The following is a 22,079-nucleotide window of genomic DNA, read 5'->3' on the forward strand; positions in this document are numbered from 1 at the left end:
AAAAGATCTTGAAGGCAATTCAATGGCACCTCTACACCAATACAATTTCTCACAAAATTCTGTGTGATGGATCACCATCGTTTAGGACGTCATCTCGTGGATCGTAGCATGGATTTTTTTTATTGGTTCAAGATCTCTAATTAGTCCAAGTTAGAACCTATACTCCTAGGAAAAATTGGTGTCTTTGGAACCAAACCTTCTTAAAAAGTTTTGAGAACTTTTGGACCCACAAAAGCAGATTCCTTTACATTAATGATCTGTTGAAGAAGTTACATGTTCACAGTACTTGTTTACCTTTTAGGAAAAAAATAATTTGTCTACCATTCAATAATATTATTTACCAGAAATATCCAGACAGCACAACTGTTTGCGAGGAGCTTCTGTAGGATATTCTGATTCAATATTTATTTTCTCATTCGAATAGCGTTTTTTATTGATTATTCAGGTGGTGTGAAATACGACTAATGCAACAATAAATGAACAATTGAGCTTTTAATGAAATTCTAATAGGCATTCCTTGTTATTGTGTTATTTATGCATGATATGATATTATTATCTGAATTTAATGTGAACTAATGACATTATGCAATATTGATCTGAATTCACCCTTTCATTGACGTTGGATGCATAATTTTCATTAGTGAAAAAAGGTCAACATATCTGGTGTCTCTTTTCGAATGATGCTCATTATTGCATAATAGGCATATTGATTTGTGCTGACGTTATAATTCCTTTGAAGACCTTGACGAGGAAAGGAATCCATTCCACATTGAAAATACATTTACTCTAATCGAGAAGTTCGGTTTTATTCGATGGAAACGCATCGTTCTTCGAAAAGCCTCAACAAATTCTCGAATTAATAGTGGCCATGATATAATTTGTGATTTCGAAGCTCAATTCAGTAGATATATGTAGTTTGAAATAAATAAATCCATCTTTCCATGAATTGTTTTAGAACTCCCAGAAATCCCTTTATTATTAGAGATTATATTTCCAGAGGAATTAATGGAATAATGGAAAAATGTAAGCTCTCTAACCAACAATTGGCTGCCAAATGCAAAATAATATTTTGTATTTCTGAATTTTTCATTTAACAGTGTTGCATACCAGCTTTTTAAATTGAAATTTTGAGCATGTGAATATTTAATGAAATAATATAGGACAGTGATTCCATATTGAAAGAAGTAATTGCAGAATTATCTGAAATAAGATTAACAATTATAAAAATAAATGAATATGAAGTTAATACGTTTTTTCATCTTTCAACAGTTACCCTACGAAAAACGAATACAAAAGAAGTAAAAATTCGAATTCAATAAGTTTAACTATTTTACCTCGATAATAAAGAAAAGATCTATGAAAAACTCCATCAATTACCAGACCATCTTGGGCAAGAAAGGGTGTATCCTTTTCTGGCACCACAAGTTAGGGCTGCCATTTGAAACTCAACTACCCTATAACCCTCACAGAGGGTGCCAGGACAAACTCTTGTATTATACACGAAATATAATAAATATGATCGAACTGTTGGAGCATTTTTATACAAAGTAGTTAATACCGAAAATATAAATGTTGTGAGTCATGTCAGGTCATGGAATTTGGAGATTTAGTTTTGAGGATTTGTATCGGCATTATAACGTTAGGTTAGTTTATTGCTTTTTCAAATAAGTCGTGTACAGACTTCGATAAGTTATGGAATGTGCTTTAAGGATTTTGATGATCTTGATTTCGTGAACCTGAATGAAAGCACTTAAACGCATTTTTTTCATTTTAATGCATATTTTCATCTATAATGAAACACTTCTTCTGAAATGATAACTTCACATGAAAATTGCAAAGATTTCAAGGTGCTGCTGTGTATTGAATACTGAATACTGAACATTTAGCTTTGGAACCATATTGCAGCGACACTTGACTTTTTCTTCAATCTGATCTATTCATTAGTTTTTTTCACATAAATTCTGAAAGGAGAATTCGAATTTAAATATCACTTCAGAAAACAATACATGTTTTCTGTATATGATACTTTAATTCGTTTAATTCAGTATGAGTTTCCGAGTTATCTAGGAAAAACTGATTACCATTTCTGTAGGATTGTACTGAATCGAAGAAGCATAATCAAATGACCAATCTTGGAGTAATATCCGAAAGTTGAATGTAAAATTCGGTGTACAAAATCAATCAGCTCGTTTTTTATGGTCAAAAATGCCTCATCTCCTGAGGCGATCCAAGTTTATGGCCAATTCTCGATTTGTGCGAAAGAAGTGAACAGCGAAAACGTGCTGCATATATTGAAGCAACCAGTAATCAGAAAGGGCAAGAACATGTTTCACTTGAGCATTTCTAAATACTTGAGGATACTTGAATAATGCAACTAATTTTAGGTATGGTGAGATCTCTTGAGCCGAATTTGATTAAGAATATATAATGAAAAGCTACAGCCGCTGTCAAAAAGGAATTTATATATCCAAGCGAACGGAAAATGGAAACGCTGCAAAGGATTGATTAAGATTCTTAGAATAGGAAATGAACGACGTCATTTTATTCACGCAAGGAAGAAATCCTTGATTTCAAAACTTAAGAGGGGATGTCAGAGACTTTTTCAACGTATATGCTCATTGTAGATTGATTCTTTAAAATATTCATTTCTTATTGAAAATTTGTCAAGTTGAATTTTGATATTCAACGAATAATTTTGATGTTATTCAAGAATCAATTTCAACGTTTAGCATTCGTATCTCAAGAACGTTATTCTGAAGTGAAATTTCAACCTTATATTCCCGCACGATCTTACAAAAGTTACAAAAAGAATGGCTGCTACGTGTAAGGAACCTATAAGAAATTATTGCCCAACGACATTTCGACGTTTTTTCTAGTGATGTCTACGAGAGCCTCGTCTCGTTTTTGAGACGAGACTAGAGACGAGACAAGACTTTTCTCGGTCTCGTCTCGCATTAGCCTCGTAGTCTCGTGAATATTGGATAATTAGGAGTTTTTCTTCCGAATTTGAAAATTGTGGAATCATTTCTTAGTATTCATGTCACTTTTTTCTATTTTTTTCCATTTCAAAAGCCCCAAAAAATATATTGTTCTCATCTAAAACTTCAATACAATGATAGAGAGCAGAAATTCTTCATTCTATGTATTGCAATAAACATAGCAAGATTAACGCACTTAGTGAAAACATTCAAGATATGTTTATATTTTGGTGCTCTTTGATAGGAGTATTTCATAAATATTCCATTCATTAGTAGACTATTCTCCATGTGTTGACGATTTCCTAAGGACCGTTATTCTCATCATTTTTGACTGCATACACTAAGGATAGAAATATAGCAGTAGGACCATATATGCCACGAAAAGCAAATGCTGTGGGAAAAACATACAGCGTGTGAAAGTTGAACAACAATAGAATATAATGTCACAGCAAAAATAATTCCCCTGAACATAGTGACGCCCACGAGACCAACGAGACGAGACTCAGTAAAGTCTCATCTCGTTGCATTGTGCCAGATGTTCCTTTGTCATTTCAAGCAGTAACAAATATCCTTTCTTGAATTGACCACGTCTAGTGATGCCCATGAGACTAACGCGACGAGACTTTACTGAAGTCTCGTTTCGTCTCGCCGATAAGACGTGAAGTCTCGTCTCCAGTCTCGTCTCCTAGTCTCTAGTCTAGTCTCGTGTCTCTAGTCTCGACTGGCGATCCTCTTCTCGTCACGAGTCTCGTACGAGAGTCTCGCGAAATTCTCGTTATCTCGTGGTTCATAGCGTTGCATTTTTCAGGTAAAGCTACCATTGAAAAAACTAGAGATGCCCACGAGACCAACGAGACGAGACTCAGTAAAGTCTCATCTCGTTGCATTGTGCCAAATGTTCCTTTGTCATTTCAAGCAGTAACAAATATCCTTTCTTGAATTGATCACGTCTAGTGATGCTTTACTGAAGTCTCGTTTCGTCTCGCCGATAAGACGTGAAGTCTCGTCTCCAGTCTCGTCTCCTAGTCTCTAGTCTAGTCTCGTGTCTCTAGTCTCGACTGGCGATCCTCTTCTCGTCACGAGTCTCGTACGAGAGTCTCGCGAAATTCTCGTTATCTCGTGGTTCATAGCGTTGCATTTTTCAGGTAAAGCTACCATTGAAAAAACTAGAGATGCCCACGAGACCAACGAGACGAGACTTCAGTAAAGTGTCTCATCTCGTTGCATTGTGTCAAATGTTCCTTTGTCATTTCAAGCAGTAACAAATATCCTTACTTGAATTGACCACGTCTAGTGATGCCCACGAGACCAACGCGACGAGACTTCACTGAAGTCTCGTTTCGTCTCGCCGATAAGACATGAAGTTTTGTCTCGAGTCTCGTCTCGTGGTCTCTAGTCTAGTCTCGTCTAGTCTCGAATTTTATGCGAGAGTCTCGTAAGAGTCTCGTAGTCTCGTGGTTCATAACGTTGCATTTTTCAGCTAAAGCTACCATTGAAAAAACTAGAGATGCCCACGAGACCAACGAGACGAGACTCAGTAAAGTCTCATCTCGTTGCATTGTGCCAAATGTTCCTTTGTCATTTCAAGCAGTAACAAATATCCTTTCTTGAATTGATCACGTCTAGTGATGCTTTACTGAAGTCTCGTTTCGTCTCGCCGATAAGACGTGAAGTCTCGTCTCCAGTCTCGTCTCCTAGTCTCTAGTCTAGTCTCGTGTCTCTAGTCTTGACTGGCGATCCTCTTCTCGTCACGAGTCTCGTACGAGAGTCTCGCGAAATTCTCGTTATCTCGTGGTTCATACCGTTGCATTTTTCAGGTAAAGCTACCATTGAAAAAACTAGAGATGCCCACGAGACCAACGAGACGAGACTTCAGTAAAGTGTCTCATCTCGTTGCATTGTGTCAAATGTTCCTTTGTCATTTCAAGCAGTAACAAATATCCTTTCTTGAATTGACCACGTCTAGTGATGCCCATGAGACTAACGCGACGAGACTTTACTGAAGTCTCGTTTCGTCTCGCCGATAAGACGTGAAGTCTCGTCTCCAGTCTCGTCTCCTAGTCTCTAGTCTAGTCTCGTGTCTCTAGTCTTGACTGGCGATCCTCTTCTCGTCACGAGTCTCGTACGAGAGTCTCGCGAAATTCTCGTTATCTCGTGGTTCATAGCGTTGCATTTTTCAGGTAAAGCTACCATTGAAAAAACTAGAGATGCCCACGAGACCAACGAGACGAGACTCAGTAAAGTCTCATCTCGTTGCATTGTGCCAAATGTTCCTTTGTCATTTCAAGCAGTAACAAATATCCTTTCTTGAATTGATCACGTCTAGTGATGCTTTACTGAAGTCTCGTTTCGTCTCGCCGATAAGACGTGAAGTCTCGTCTCCAGTCTCGTCTCCTAGTCTCTAGTCTAGTCTCGTGTCTCTAGTCTCGACTGGCGATCCTCTTCTCGTCACGAGTCTCGTACGAGAGTCTCGCGAAATTCTCGTTATCTCGTGGTTCATACCGTTGCATTTTTCAGGTAAAGCTACCATTGAAAAAACTAGAGATGCCCACGAGACCAACGAGACGAGACTTCAGTAAAGTGTCTCATCTCGTTGCATTGTGTCAAATGTTCCTTTGTCATTTCAAGCAGTAACAAATATCCTTACTTGAATTGACCACGTCTAGTGATGCCCACGAGACCAACGCGACGAGACTTCACTGAAGTCTCGTTTCGTCTCGCCGATAAGACATGAAGTTTTGTCTCGAGTCTCGTCTCGTGGTCTCTAGTCTAGTCTCGTCTAGTCTCGAATTTTATGCGAGAGTCTCGTAAGAGTCTCGTAGTCTCGTGGTTCATAACGTTGCATTTTTCAGGTACCATTGAAAAAACTAGTGACATGGTTACTTCACGTAGGATATTTGCTACTGCTTGAAATGGAAAAATAACATTTGACACAATATAACTAGATGAGGCACTTTACTGAAGTCTCGTCTCGTTGGTCTCGTGGGCATCTCTAGTTTTTTCAATGGTAGCTTTAGCTGAAAAATGCAACGTTATGAACCACGAGACTACGAGACTTTTACGAGACTCTCGCATGAGACACGAGACGAGATTAGAGAACACGAGACGAGACTCGAGACAAAATTTCATGTCTTATCGGCGAGACGAAACGAGACTTCAGTAAAGTCTCATCGCGTCGGTCTCGTGGGCATCACTAGACGTGGTCAATTCAAGTAAGGATATTTGTTACTGCTTGAAATGGAAAAAGAAGTCGTCTCCTCAGGAGTAGTGATATGTTCCATATCCCTTTTCGTTATACTAATAGCGCCATGAATTCACCCCTCTGCAGGATGATGCGATGTTGTAATACTTTAAGTAATATTGATCTGTTTCATCTTAGTCAAAATTCAATAAAACAAAAACTCAAAAAAATATACTTATGTCAATAGAATGTTCTTCTTCTTTTTCAATTGATCGTATTTTTGTTTTTTGACTAGCTTTTCGATACCGCATTTTTCAAAGTGAAGAATATTGTTTCACTAAAACTCATACTTGTTATCATTGATTAACTATATTTTTGATTTTTCTTGTTTTCCTTATCACTATAGTATAATATAAATAATATAATTGTTTTATTAGATAAGTTTTAACTGTAAACTGTTCACTCTGACACACTTGGTATTTCTTAATAGTGGATACTGTGTTGGGTGTTTATCACCTGTTTGTATTCCTAATTGACTAAATAAATAAATAAATAAATAAATAAATAAATAAATAAATAAATAAATAAATAAATAAATAAATAAATAAATAAATAAATAAAAGTCTCGTCGTGTTAGTCTCGTGGGCATCACTAGACGTGGTCAATTCAAGTAAGGATATTTGTTACTGCTTGAAATGGAAAAAGAACAATTGACACAATGCAACGAGATGAGACTTTACTGAAGTCTCGTCTCGTTGGTCTCGTGGGCTAATTTTTTCAATGGTAGCTTTACCTGAAAAATGCAACGTTATGAACCACGAGATAACGAGACTTTTGCGAGACTCTCGCAAGAGACTCGAGACAAGATGTAACTATAGACCACGAGATGAGACTCTAGACGAGACTTCATATCTTATCGGCTAGACGAGACGATACTTCAGCAAAGTCTCGTCTCGTTGGTCTCGTGGGCATCACTAGACGTGGTCAATTCTAATAAGGATATTTGTTACTGCTTGAAATGGAAAAAGAACATTTGACACAATGCAACGAGATGAGACTTTACTGAATTTCGTCTCGTTGGTCTCGTGGGCTAATTTTTTCAATGGTAGCTTCACCTGAAAACTGAAACGTTTTTCCCACATATCTGTGTTTATTACTGTGAGGGGGCGTCCTGCATACATACCAAGGTAGTCACGAGCAGTCCTTGAAGTTTTAACAGGACAACACTTCGCTCAGTCAGATTAGAAGTTTGGCTTTTTTCAGGAAATCTTCACGTTTCGTTCATGTGGTCTGTGTGTGGACCCTTATGAGCATCTAGTAGAGAATAGACGGCAATTGCTGGGGGCGCGCAAACTTGGGGGCGGTAACTGAGAGAGAAGGCACAAGAAGTGAGAACGGCGAAGGTATTTGCCCTGGGCCAGCGCAACCTCATTTCTGGAGTTTAGTCTTGCGCCACCCTGCCCGATATGCACTCGTAACCAAAAAACTACGAACCAAAACGAGTACGTAAACGCATGATATGATGAGCGAGCGCACCTGATACTCACTTCGCAAAGAAATTCAGTGCACTTCACTTCGTTTCCAATCACGAGTATATCATGATCATTTCACTCTGATTAATTTTCAACGAAAATTATATCTCATTTTCACTGCACTCTCATTTTAACAGAGCACATTTGCACCGCATTTCGCTGAAGAAATCCTGCACCATTTAAAAAAATAAGGTAATTGCATAAATATATACTTAATAAATATATTTCCGCACGCTTCAAAGCATCGCGGCATGTTCAACGTGTTGCTGCTATTCAACGGTTTGCTCTTTTAATCTGTTGAACGGATTTCTCTCTACGCTTATTCATTCAACTTTTCCTAGCCCAATAATTCTGTCGTTGAGAGAAGTCCGCTAGCAATTATGCGGATTATTTCTGTAATCGTCCTAACTTCTTCTAACACCTCATTAACGATTTTAAGAACTATAAAAATTTTTGAAAAGTTCAAGATTATTAATACTAAGCGAACTATTCAAACTAAAGTAGAATTGCTTGGAGATCATCCTGCTGATTTTTTTGATTGCTTACTTCAATTTCTGAATACCGAATTCACTGAAAATTTTCGATCGAATTTTTTCAATGCATTCTATAATTCCACATTTGCACTTGTTGAGATTGGTTTTCATCATTTATCTTCATAACTATGTTATTATTTATGTATATTTCTCTAGATTACTTATTTTCCCAAGATTTTTAAAGGAAAATTCAAATTGAAAAAGTTTTTTTGATTGTACAATATCTGGTTTAGAACTTTATAATAAGTATTATCTGTAGTTCGAAAATTTTGCAGTTTCGTTTCTATCCTTGAAATAATTTTATACACCAAACAGACCTATGGAATTGATGAGGAGGGAAAATTTTGAAAGACATTTTTCCAGAAAATTTTTTGCTCTGGAAGTTAAACCTAAAATTGATTTTCATTATTTAAATATCATATATATGATGAAGTATTATTTTCTAATATACTGACCCAACGAGAAACGTATTGAAAAAGTTTAGATTCGAAATCTTATTATTTTATGTGACATTTATAGCTGTGAGGAAATTTTAATGAATTTAAATCCTGAAAATCGTCCCAGTGAAGGATAATCAGATTCATCCTGTATAAAAACCATGATTATTCTATTCCAATTTTATGGCTAAGAAATATGGAAATCCGACAGTTAGCGCAGTCTTATATCAGTCCCCTAAATTGAATGTAAGTGTTAAACTTTGGAAAGATTTCTTGGTAGCGTCGCGAAACTTCAGAGTGCCTTTTTGAATATCAGTTTATCGGCTCAGAATTCGGAATGGAGGCTGCAGTGTTGTTGGAATCTATCTCTGAACTTTTATGGAAAAATAACAGAACGCGAAACTGTATAATTAATTCAGCATATTTGAGTTCTTCCCTGTTCCCTTTTTGCTTTGACGGATCATCCGCCTGAACGATAAGAGATTAATTTGTATCCGCAAGTAGATTTGATACGGTTTCTCGAAAAGTGGAGAATAAGACAGAAAACATTCAGCAGTACAATATGAATAATGTACAGTATTTCTTTCAGAACGGAACTATAAAAGTTGAATTTTTTATGAAATAACCATCACCACAATAATTAACATTTGTGTCACATAAAATTTTCCAATTCAAAATAAAATACTAATGCAATTTATCAAAAACCAAATATACCTCCATCCATATAATGAAAATTTTCGGGCATCGCAATATCAATTTTTTCAATATTTCCACGAATGTCAGCTGAAATATTTCATTTGAATATGGGAAAACTTTCGCAATTCTAGAGAATTAGAGGCAGAAATTGAAAGATAATTCACTGCTGTGTGAACTGTATCAGAATTCCTTTTAAATTTGTAATATTCTTATTATATTTTTCATCGATACTTTCGTTTTCATATTCTCGAGATTTCAAAATATTTTCTTGAATGATTCGAAAAAATATATAGGGTGTATTTGAAGTTGAGGTTTTTTGTCAACAGAAGAAAGAACTGGTCAAATGAAGTGTTTCACCAAAAATTACCTTTACAAAACTTTAAAAATGACAAAGTTGAAAAAAAATTGAAAATGATTACTGAAATAGATCCTAATACGACCCTAGATCGTTTTTTAGCTGAATTATCGCAAAGCAGTGGGAAAAAACTTATCTCCTGGTACTACCATCTGGTTTCATTTAGGATATTGGCTCGTTCGATATTTACGTGGTAATGAAAATGGAAACTTAGGATTGCCAAATTGTTCTCATTATTTCATAGTAATTTACACGATTTTATGAAATGGCTCATTTCGATAACAACTGACAGAAGGGACTTAGAACACAAGTGTAAAAAATAGAATACTTCAAAATCTCACCAATAAAATCCGTTTAAATTATTCACGAATTTTTTTACAATGGGCATCAAAATCTTCTGGTTCGAACATACCAACAATCGTCGTAAAAATGGGATGAAATGGGGAAACATCATAGCACTTTTTCAACATAACTAACCTAAGCACTTTCAAGAAACTGCCTCGATTTTCTACTTTTTTTTTTCACCCCAAATTGCACGATACAACAGTTATGATTCTCTCAAAAGTAACCTGATTCATCTAATCCGATGAACTTGGTACTGAACCATTCATTGTCCAGCCATATGTTTATGTTTTGTTTTGTTTTTGCGATGCTGGAGTCACCTTCCACAGTCCCGTACTTGAAATTCAATGAAATTTTGTCGAACTTCTAGGGGTTGTATCTCAGCCATCTTCGATATTTTATATAGACACTTTGTGGCTAAACGAGTTATTTTGATCAGTTATAATATTTTGTCTTATTATCGAATGTGATGCACTATTTGAATATTAATCCTTGTGATTCTAAATGTTCTGATGTTTCAAGAAATCCCTCAGTAGATTTTGATTTGTTGCAGCGAAACAGTTTTAGAAATAGACATAAAAAACACTAAAATTTGAAGAATATTTCTTAGTATTTGACGAATAATACATTGTAATCTTTATAGATTGAGCTATTTAGATCCAATTTAACTATTGAAATTGTTGTTAATTGTATTGCTCTCTGTTACCAATAGGATATATTTCTACAGGTTCTTAGCCAATTTGCATCTGTTTATTTCGATCTATTCTAGTTTTTGTGCGGTTTTGTCGGGACTTTTCTCGTGGATCCAGCACTAAATGCATAAAGGAAATTTCATTTCTATTCGCTCCAAGACAGAACTTCCTAGGTCATCATGATGGGGATGCATTTCGTGTTCCAATATTGGCATTCTCCACCAATGATTCGATCAATTTACTCAAGCGGTTTGTATGTCGAAGCTTCTAACTGGAAACGAAACAATATTAGCCTATCAAACAATTGATTTAATGCTAAGGGATACTAAAGAGGTACAACGCTTTGAACCTGAATTCAATATTGGGACCTTCGCTCCGAAGTTATACGCCCTGCATCGGAAAATAGTCTGAAATTGATACCTTTCATCTTAAAATTCGGATGCTAATTAATATCATCAGTGAGAAGAACAATAGTTTTGGGTTTCCGCCTTAAAAAATGGCTTTTTCTTCTCTATAATTCGAAGAGACTCTTGTGATTCCTAATTCGCTAAGTAACAATCCAGGAAAATCAATCTCCTTTGTCGTCTTACCAGATTAGTTTGCGTATAACTGAATTAGATTTAGCCATTAACGTATTAGCTGAAATTGAATCGGCTATGAACGCTTCTACGTGGTATCAATAACACAGAGACCTAACAAGATCTTATGATGGCTCAGATCATGAATGAATCTCTTCTCCTTTGCATACCACTATGAAAACTGATTATTCCATCACATAATACAGGAGAGAAATGTTTTCACGCATTCCATTATATATTTTCGAAATATCACTAATGTTTGCAGTATTTTTCACACAGAGAAATCAGGAAAGAGCAAATCAGTTTTATGAACGAGAAAAAGTACATTTTAATTGTTCTCAGAAAATATTGCAATGATCGTTTTTCGTTTAGACTGTTTGAGAATTTATTGAACGAATGTTTCACTCAGGGAGCTGTCCCTTTCTCTTCTCGTGAAAGCATCAGTAGAAACACTTTTTTTCACAAAACTGCCCCACACCTCATGACTGTCAAAGAGAGGAGAGGCATATTTTTCATCCGAATTAAATTGGAGAGCTGGGGGTGAATGAAATGGGGATTACGTCAAACACTTCGACATAGCTTAGCATCTTGTTCCTGTAATCGTGAAATGGATTTCCATCTGCTCCGATTCCGACAAGGATCGAATCCCGCTGAATACTCTTCAGTGGGCATATTGATTAAAATTCAAGTATATAAGTCCTTTGAATCAGCCTGCGAAAAATCCTTTGATGCCGATTTCTTTCTGACCGAATGGAATTTGCCCCCGCATCGAAAAACGTTCAAAATTGAACGTATCAATGAGTCGCTCTGTGAAATTTATCTTTGAGGAATATTCGCTGTTATATATTGCACTGGCTAGAGAGCTGCCAAGATCCAGGCACGAAATCAGGAATTTTCGCCATTAGGAACAATTTAAACTCCTATAGAGTTATGTTGATGGAAATGTTACAAATTGTAACAGTGTTCACTTCAAAAGCGATAAACTGTTTCCAGTGCATAATATCGTTTTTCTTATATTCTTTTTATTGAATTGAAAAAAATTATTTAATTTTTTGATATTGACGACTAATAAATTATTTTGTTGCATTCATAATATGCATTCATTCAAGAACACATAACAGAGGGAAAAATGCACCCCTTTCATCATATTGAGATTAAGAGTGAGTGGGCTCACATCATTATAGAAAAATTTCAATATTCACCAGACACAGAGTACTTCTTCTTTCGAATCTATTCGAGGCAATTTTCTAGAGATGGAGAGTCAAGTTTACTAATCAGAAACAAGAACTTTGTGTCTTAATCGATTGAGTATTGGGAATGCACAAAACTCACTCATTAAGGGTGAAAAGTCATATTTTCCTCATGGAAGCTTCGAATTTGACGCAATTGGTCCATTTCTAGCTAGGAAAACTCAAATATGTTTATATAAAAACTGTTTGGTGCTGGTTTTGGACAGGAAACAACAATTCGTCCTTTTCTGAAATGAATCTGGAGAGGCTGTTTCATTGAGTGAATTTTCATAGTCAGAATCAGAAAATATGTATTTGGGGGATGTTTATTCAGCCACTTGTTTCACTGAAGAGAAATCCTACTATTAAACAGACCTGGTTTTTTGGGATTTTGTGATATACAGGGTAGGTCTCTGACTTGTACAAATATTTTAACACTAGATTCTTGAGGTCAAATGGAACACTTTTTCTTTACCATTTTTTCCGAATCGGCTCGGTTTAAAAGATACAGGCTGTTGAAAAACCATAAAAAATGGTATTTTTAGTTTTATCTCACAAACGGTTCTATCGAATGAGATGAATTTCGGAATATAATTCTTCATTTATTTGATGAATCTTTTTCGAACACAAGATATCACCTACGTCTTCCAGTTCTCTCAATATGACCAATAAGTACCATAAAAATACCAAAAATTAAAAGAACGTGTTTTAAATTAAAAGTATTCCTCATATTTTCACGTACAATGCGCCATTTTTGAGTAATTTGATGTTCAAAAATCAAAAAGTATCTGTGAAATTTGAAAAATTGGGTAAGATATCACCTACGTCTTCCAGTTCTCACAATATGACCAATAAGTACCATAAAAATACCAAAAATTAAAAGAACGTGTTTTAAATTGAAAATATTCCTCATATTTTCACGTACAATGCGCCATTTTCGAGTAATTTGATGTTCAAAAATTAAAAAGTATCTGTGAAATTTGAAAAATTTTGTCTGAATTCAACTCCTTTTGAAAGATCCACAGATGGGTAGTTTTAAAGGTTTAGCTAGTTATTATGAAGGTAATTTTGTTCATCCATAGGTGGCACAGCTCATTATGAAAACTTAAAATGGCTCTATCTTCTTATCAGTTCCGAATCGAAAAAAATTGTACAGGAAAAAAGTGTTTCTTTTGACCTCAAGAATTAACTGTTAACATAGTTGTATGAGTCAAAGACTCACCCTGTATATGGCAAAGATAATGCTTCTCATTTAATTTGAGAATTCAGGGAATTTTCATACCGTTATCGACAAATAATTTGTGCGAAATTCTAACGAAAACGTTGCCCTAAAGACAAATTGGCTAATATTGTTTCTCATTATTACTGGCAAATTTTGTGTGGTGAAACAAGAATTGAATTGTTAATTTATAATGAATTAAATTGACAGCCCTGATTGGAAAACAGTTGCAAAATGGCGAAGGATCTGGTCCCGCCATATTAGTGCCACGCAAGAACATTTGCAGAATTTTTTTTGCTTTCTTAGGAGGGGTAAATTTCTAGTTGAATAGTTGAAAACATCGCTCATTGCCTCCCCAACTCCGAGCCCCTTCAGTTCCGAAGTTTCCACATAAATTATGACATGAGTAATATTCCTGTTGATTTAGAGGGCACTTGTTCCCAGATTTGGTCCTAGATTCTCAATAAATTCCTTTCGCTGATAAGAAAACTTTCTTAATATAGGATTTGACGGTGGTGGAACATCAAACAGGGCTCGTTCAAAGTCACGACGGGACATCTTTCACGCTTCGGAATTCCTTCAACGTTGGCAGAGATGAATGAAAGTCTGTTACACAATGGTACGTGCAGTCGTTTTGGAGAATTCCTGGATGATTGAGTACTTGATCGGCCTTTCAAATTTTCATTTCCGTCGTGCGAACGAAACGTCTGAGGTGATATATCTCAACCGCGGAAAATTAAAAATTCGAGCATTAAAAACTATAAATCTTCTTCAATTTCATAATAAAAATTACCATTTAAACCTACATTCGATGCTGCGGCTACTGAATTACATTACACTCCGACATAAGCAAGCATAAGGCGATTGTTGTCCACAGTCATTTGGACGTTAAATTTCGCACAAAAATTATTGCCTTATAATGCCTGGAAAAGTGTTGAAAAATTAATATTTCTCCAACCAACGTTCCTCTATCCACACTAAATAGACAAAATACTTGACATTAATTACTTCATTGAATCTAATTCAACATTAAGTGAAGATGACTGATTTTCAAGGTTTAAAATAGGTTATTTAAGGGCAATTTTTTTGAGAAAAAACTTCTATTTGAAAAAACAAAGTACACTGCGCAAAAAAATTAACGCACATTATGGAAATCTCAAATTTATTCTACAACTGAAGGTGTTCTCAATTATAATTATTTTTATCAGAATTATGCATGCATATGTTATCCACTTTCAACGGTTTTCTTCAATACAGATGTTTTTTCCCAGCAGGAATAAAAAAAGATGATATCATCAGATTTTGAATGTATTGGCTCCATTCTAAAATCAGTTGTTCTCGATCATTTCTAGTGATCAATAGTTTTTCTTTCGTTTGATTTTCTACACTCGATCACTATGCAACGCGAAACACGCTATTTGACCCAAGAGGAATGTGCCCAAGCGGTAGTTTTGCGAGAAGAAGGGTGGACATACACAAGAATTGCAGAAAGGTTTGGAGTTTCCCATATAAGTGTATCCAGAATGTTGCAGCGATTCAGGGAGACAGGTATGAATGTCCGAAGACCAGGACAGGGTAGACCACAAGTAACAACTGCCATTCAAGAACGTTACTAGAGAGTTTCTTCGTTGAGACAACGGTTTGCAACCGCTCGCCTCCTTCAAATTCAGCTTGAGCAAACTCATGAGGTGCAAATTAGCACTCAGACAATAAGAAATCGCCTCAGAGAATATGATTTAAGGCCTCGTGTCGCGGCAAGAGGCCCAGCTCTTACCCCAGCCCATCGAAGGGCGCGTTTGGATTTTGCGAGAGAGCATATCCATTGGAAAGAGGCCGATTGGGAAAGAGTTCTTTTCACAGATGAGTCTAGATTCTGCCTCTACCATTGTGATCGACGTTCCCTTGTATACAGACGTCCACATGAAAGATATGCTCAGTGCAATTTCCTGAATACTACTGGTTTCGGGGGAGGATCGATTATGGTATGGGGTGGAATATCTTTGACTGCTCGCACAGACCTAGTGGTCGTTGATAATGGAGCTATGAATGCTGATAAGTATATAAGGAACATTCTTGAAGAGCATGTAGTGCCAGTTGCCCCATACATTGGTGAAAATTTCATTTTTATGGACGATAATGCCAGACCCCATCGTGCGCGCATCGTTCAGGAGTACCTTGAAGAGGTTGAAGTCTCTCGAATGGAATGGCCAGCAAGAAGTCCAGATTTCAATCCGATTGAGCAGGTTTAGGACAACCTCAATAGAAGGCTGAGAAGTTCAGAAAATCATCCAGCTATCTTAATGACTTAGGAATCCAACTCGGAGAAATCTGGGAAGGATTAGATCAGAACATTTTAAGATCACTCATTTTGAGTATGAACCGTCGTTTCCGAGCTCTAATTAACGCAAGGGGTGGAAATACCAAGTATTAAATCACTTATCAGCATTTCAGTATTTTGAAAATTGTTCATTTCTCTTCTTTCACATAAGATTCGGTGAAATCCTGAATTTTTCTTCCATTTAATGTGTCTTGTTTCGTTCAAAACCTTCCCGAGAGAATATAAAAAATAAGTTATAAAGTCAATGTAGAGTTAACCTTCATTAAAATTGAGATTTTCAGAATGTGCGTTAATTTTTTTGCGAAGTGTATACTGGAATAATTCTTTCTGTTCGAGATTTTGATTAGGTCTGGTAATTTCATGAATTGAAACAGCATGCTGTCCCATGGTTGAGTAACCCATTTATATTCATGTGTTCAGAAAAACACTAGACTTATAAATATATATTACAAAGAGTTAAAATCGGAATTTATGTTCAATGAAAAAAATTTCGTGGAATGAATTGGAAAATCTATTTCCCGAAATGAAACACTGCGAGTAAATTGTTGGGCCTCTAGGAGTGCCTTTCGCTCGATCTGAACCCGCGCTCTTATAGAAAAAAATCTGTTGTGGAATGAATAGCAATCAGCAGAAAGCTATTTCACCACCGAAAATAAATAAGCCAATAATTTCTAATTAAAACCGTTCAATCAAGTCGTTGAATTCGAAACGCAAGATTTAATCAGATTCACTTCATCCGGGCAAAAGATTCCTAATGAAAAGTGATCTTCAATCTTCCGTTCTTTCAGATGATTCGAATCCAATTTTCCATCTGTGATCGTTCCACTTGTTCCAATTTTTTTCAACTGGATCATATATAACTGCGTTGCTGTTGGAACGAATCATAAGAAAGTTTTATTAGCGTCATTTCGATTTACTGAAAAACTGGGAATTCCAGTGAAAATTTAACAAAAAAAATTGAATATGGTAAATCTTTTCGTTATATTATCTGTATTCAACAATGTGTAAGTTACATATTATAAGAGTTTCAAGATAGACAAATCGAATTAATCGCAAGATTTTCAAATTCCACCTATAAAGGGCGAGTCTTTTACTCAAATACAAATATTTTAAGAGTAGATTCTTGGGGACGAATCAAACCCTTTTTTTCCATACCATTTTTTCCTATTCAGCCCTGGTAAAAAGATGGAAAATTTAAATTTTTTATAATTAGCAGTGCCACCCCTGGAAAAACAGAATAAACTTCAGAATAACTAGCTAAATCTGTGAAGTGTCACAGATCGAAAAATTGGCTATTTTGACCCTTTGCAACATAGATGTGTAGGGACACATCTATGGATCTTTCAAAAAGAGTTGCAAAGGGTCAAAATACCCAAAATTTTTGAACATCAAAGAAGATCAAATTACACGAAAACGGCGCCTTATACGAGAAAATATGAAGAATAATTTTTTTTTAACAATACGTTATCATTAGATAGCGCCTTACTTAGATTCAGAATTTGGTTTCTTTGAATTTTTGATATTTTTATGGTACGTAATTGTCATAATGAGAAAACTGAGAGAAGTGGGTGATATCTGTGTTCGAAAAAAAATTATCAAATAAATGAAAAACTATATTCCGAAATTCATTTCATTCGATAAAACCGTTCGTGAGATAGAACTAAAACTAAATTTTTTTATGGGTTTTCAACAGCCTGTATCTTTTAAACTGAGCCGATTTGAAAAAGATACTAACAGAAGGAAGTGTTTATTTTGACCTCAAAAATCTACTGTTTAAATATTTGTGGGCGTCAAAAATTCAACCTGTATTTTTTATTATGTCAGTCAATTCTACGTAGAGAAAGAAGAAGGTTACCTTAATAAGGTAAGAGTTATCAATGAAAACAGCAATTTGCACTATTTGATTAAACAGTAACTTCCTGAAACCACAGATGGAAACTAAAATTTGATGCTTCGATAAATAATTTTCACAATGCATGATTTATTCATGGATTTTCATGAATTCGCAACGAACAATTTATTAATTACGATGCATGAAATGTCAAAATTATTAATCGAAACATCGAATGTTAGTTTCCTTCTGTGGTTTCCGGCATTCACAGAGCAATCAAGCTGATCGAAATTGAATTTTTCCCATATTTCAAATATTTTGAAGGGAAAATTCGTAGTCGAAAACCATAATACGTAAAACTTGAGATTAGCTCCCTATAAACGTAAGACACCATGAATATTTTGAGATTAATAATATAATACATATTAGTTTTTATCAATCACTAAAATGTTTCCCAGACTCTTGAAAGGATTGTAGGACTGATTTCATTTTCGTTTTATAAATTGGCGAAACAATCTTAAATGATTTCCAATCATCAGAAATAATTTTTTGGAACTTATTCAAATGAAATATCAAAAATGTATTCAGATAAGTCTGCTTCCAATCATATTGTAAGTATACATTATTATGTATAGGAACATGATCAGACTGAAAAGAAGACATTTGAAATTACGTGTCACTCCAGCCACATTTTCTATTCCTCAATCTCTAAACAAAAGAATTTTGAGCGAATGATTCTTGTGATTAATGGTGAAAAGGTGACATTCATTCATTTGACACACCTGATATAATTGCATTATTCGCCGGTATCATCAGCATATTGTGATAACAGGAACTTCTGCCTGGGATAACCATGAGGATTTCCTCATTAAATGTCAGGTCGTTAGTAGTAAGCCCTGGTGTTACTCTAGTTAACTGCAAATTGATTGTTTCAGGAGGTTTTAGTGTATCGAGTTGTTTGCTTAACGGGTTCTTGTCCCTGAATATTATTTACAATGCAAATTCTTAGTTCATTTGCGTTCAGGCAGAAGTTAGTACTGGATGTTTTCGGTGGTTGTTTAGGTTTGGATGGCAAAAATAATTGAGAGTTTCGTGACATTTGTTGACAAAGTAACTTATTCGGAAAAACTAAAAAAAGTTATATGAAAGACCCACACTATTTTTTTTCCAAGGAATCACACCTTAAATTTATTCGCAACTTTCATTTATACCCTGTATATACACTGCGCAAAAAATTAACGCACATTCTGAAAATCTCAATTTTAATGAAAGTTAACTCTACATTGACTCTATAACTTATTTTTTATGTTCTCTTGCGAAGGTTTTGAACGAAACAAGCCACATTAAATGGAAGAAAAATTCAGGATTTCACCGAATCTTATGTGAAAGAAGAGAAATAAACAATTTTCAAAATACTGAAATGTTGGTAAGTGATTTAATACTTGGTATTTCCACCCCTTGCGTTAATTACAGCTCGGCAACGACGGTTCATACTCAAAATGAGTGATCTTAAAATGTTCTGATCTAATCCTTCCCAGTCATTAAGAGTAGCTGGATGATTTTCTGAACTTCTCAGCCTTCTATTGAGGTTGTCCCAAACCTGCTCAATCGGACTGAGATCTGGACTTCTTGCTGGCCATTCCATTCGAGAGACTTCAACCTCTTCAAGGTACTCCTGAACGATGCGCGCACGATGGGGTCTGGCATTATCGTCCATAAAAATGAAATTTTCACCAATGTATGGGGCATATGGCACTACATGCTCTTCAAGAATGTTCCTTATATACTTATCAGCATTCATAGCTCCATTATCAACGACCACTAGGTCTGTGAGAGCAGTCAAAGATATTCCACCCCATACCATAATCGATCCTCCACCGAAACCAGTAGTATTCAGGAAATTGCACTAAGCATATCTTTCATGTGGACGTCTGTATACAAGGGAACGTCGATCACAATGGTAGAGGCAGAATCTAGACTCATCTGTGAAGAGAACTCTTTCCCAATCGGCCTCTTCCCAATGGATATGCTCTCTCGCAAAATCCAAACGCGCCCTTCGATGGGCTGGGGTAAGAGCTGGGCCTCTTGCCGCGACACGAAGCCTTAAATCATATTCTCTGAGCCGATTTCTTATTGTCTGAGTGCTAATTTTCACCTCATGAGTTCGCTCAAGCTGAATTTGAAGGAGGCGAGCGGTTGCAAACCGTTGTCTGAACGAAGAAACTCTCAAGTAACGTTCTTGAATGGCAGTTGTTACCCGTGGTCTACCCTGTCCTGGTCTTCGGACATTCATACCTGTCTCCCTGAATCGCTGCAACATTCTGGACGCACTTGTATGGGAAACTCCAAACCTTTCTGCAATTCTTGTGTATGTCCACCCTTCTTCTCGCAAAACTACCGCTTTGGCACATTCCTCTTGGGTCAAATTGCGTGTTTCGCGTTGCATAGCGATCGAGAAAAACTATTGATCACTAGAATTGATCGAGAAGAACTGATTTTAGAATGGAGCCAATACATTCAAAATCTGATAATATTATCCTTTTTTATTCCTGCTGGGAAAAAACATCTGTATTGAAGAAAACCGTTGAAAGTGGATAACATATGCATGAATAATTCTGATAAAAATAATTATCATTGAGAACACCTTCAGTTGTAGAATAAATTTGAGATTTCCATAATGTGCGTTAATTTTTTTGCGCAGTGTATTTGGTGTGCAAATTTCAGTGATTCTACAGAAATTTCGGAAAAGAAAAGTCTGCATAGAGTGTGTTCCCATTATCATTCATTGTAAATTTATGAAAAATTGTAATATTTCAGAACGTTTCAGAATTTTTCCTCTAAACATATTTCAGCTTGAAAACTATCATCCAATCAAAATTCATTCTACACCATACACTGTTTGAAATTTGGCCAGTGATAACTTATACCTTGTTTGTACCAAGTGAGAATTGATTTGCCTCCTCAGCAATCAATTTTTAAACTTGGTCGAATCTGCAGGCTTTCAATTTGAAGAATGGGTTTTACATTATGACTTTCCATGTGTTTGTTCAATAGATTTCCCGATAGCATATGCGGAGAGCCCTATATATTCTTGATTCACTTTTAATTCCAATCAATGAATGAGTCACAAAATTCGAAATTCAAGGACCTGCTTACGCGAAACACACAACATTTATTATTTTAAAATTTCAGTATATGTATTATTCTTCTGCCCCTTTCTACCATGTGGGAATAAAAGTGAATGAAACCCCTTAAGATTGATAGATATTCAGCCCCCATACGAAAATCGTATGTCTCAGGCCAGTTTGGCAAACGATAAGAACTTTCCCGTTTCCTTATTATCCTCGTTCTAATCCTTATAGCAGCGATTGATATGTTTCTATGTCTCCGCCGTTCTCTCGAGTGAAGCACTTACAAAAAAATATACATTTTATCCGATGTTGATGCTATAATCATGTTCAGTTTGTAGGCTATTCCTCTGTTGACGATATCAACCTACGTGAAATTCGTGATTTAGACATGTCACGTACCTATTTCCCATTTTCCGCCCATGTTTTTGTCGCATCTTCGGGGGAGTATGAAAGAACTCAAAACCTTCAGATTCCCTCGATTTGCTTAGCACATCCGGGCTTATCGAAATGCGGAAATTTTCAGTATTGTTCAGGTTGAAGTTTATTCGATTGTATCTACAGGTCTTTGGGGGAATTCACTTTTATTTATTGATTCGAGAATTCGGTTGTTGTTTTTCTTCCAGGAAATGTGGACCTTCATTCTTCATACATACAGTGCGTGTGTTTAAGTAGAAAGGGCCATTGAAAACGAACCAGTGGCACTATAGGTTGGCCAGAACAAATTGTTAGTAAAAAAATCTATTCCTGTCTATTTTTGATTCCAGGACAACTTCTAAGATCGAATTCAAAGCCGAATTACTTCAACCCTTAGTGCTACTACCTCAATCCTTATATTTTGAATATGAACGCCTTGCAATTGAGGTATCATTTACCCCATTTGAAAGGGCATTCTATTCTTGGTTCAGCATAATTATTTTTTGTTTTTCCGTTCAAGCATGCTTTGTGAATTAATCGAATTTTCACACATTTATCTTGCAATTTCGATGAATATCTGTTATACGAATCCC

The 22,079-nt window shown here is 35.8% G+C and overlaps 1 protein-coding gene across 2 annotated transcripts in view; it reads left to right on the forward strand.

Annotated features, from left to right (window-relative positions):
• Positions 1 to 7,616: 7,616 nt before the first annotated feature.
• The window catches only part of LOC123321987, a 68,936-nt gene continuing 54,473 nt past the window's right edge, over positions 7,617 to 22,079 (forward strand). Inside the window, exon 1 of one of the 2 annotated variants that reach the window (XM_044909795.1) lies at positions 7,617 to 7,661. The gene's annotated coding sequence lies outside the window, so the exon portion shown is untranslated. Of the gene's footprint in view, positions 7,884 to 22,079 lie in introns of both variants that reach the window. The other variant, XM_044909794.1, reaches the window with a different exon arrangement.

The sequence above is a fragment of the Coccinella septempunctata genome, chromosome X, assembly GCF_907165205.1.
Source record: "Coccinella septempunctata chromosome X, icCocSept1.1, whole genome shotgun sequence".
Classification (NCBI taxonomy): Eukaryota; Metazoa; Arthropoda; class Insecta; order Coleoptera; family Coccinellidae; genus Coccinella; species Coccinella septempunctata.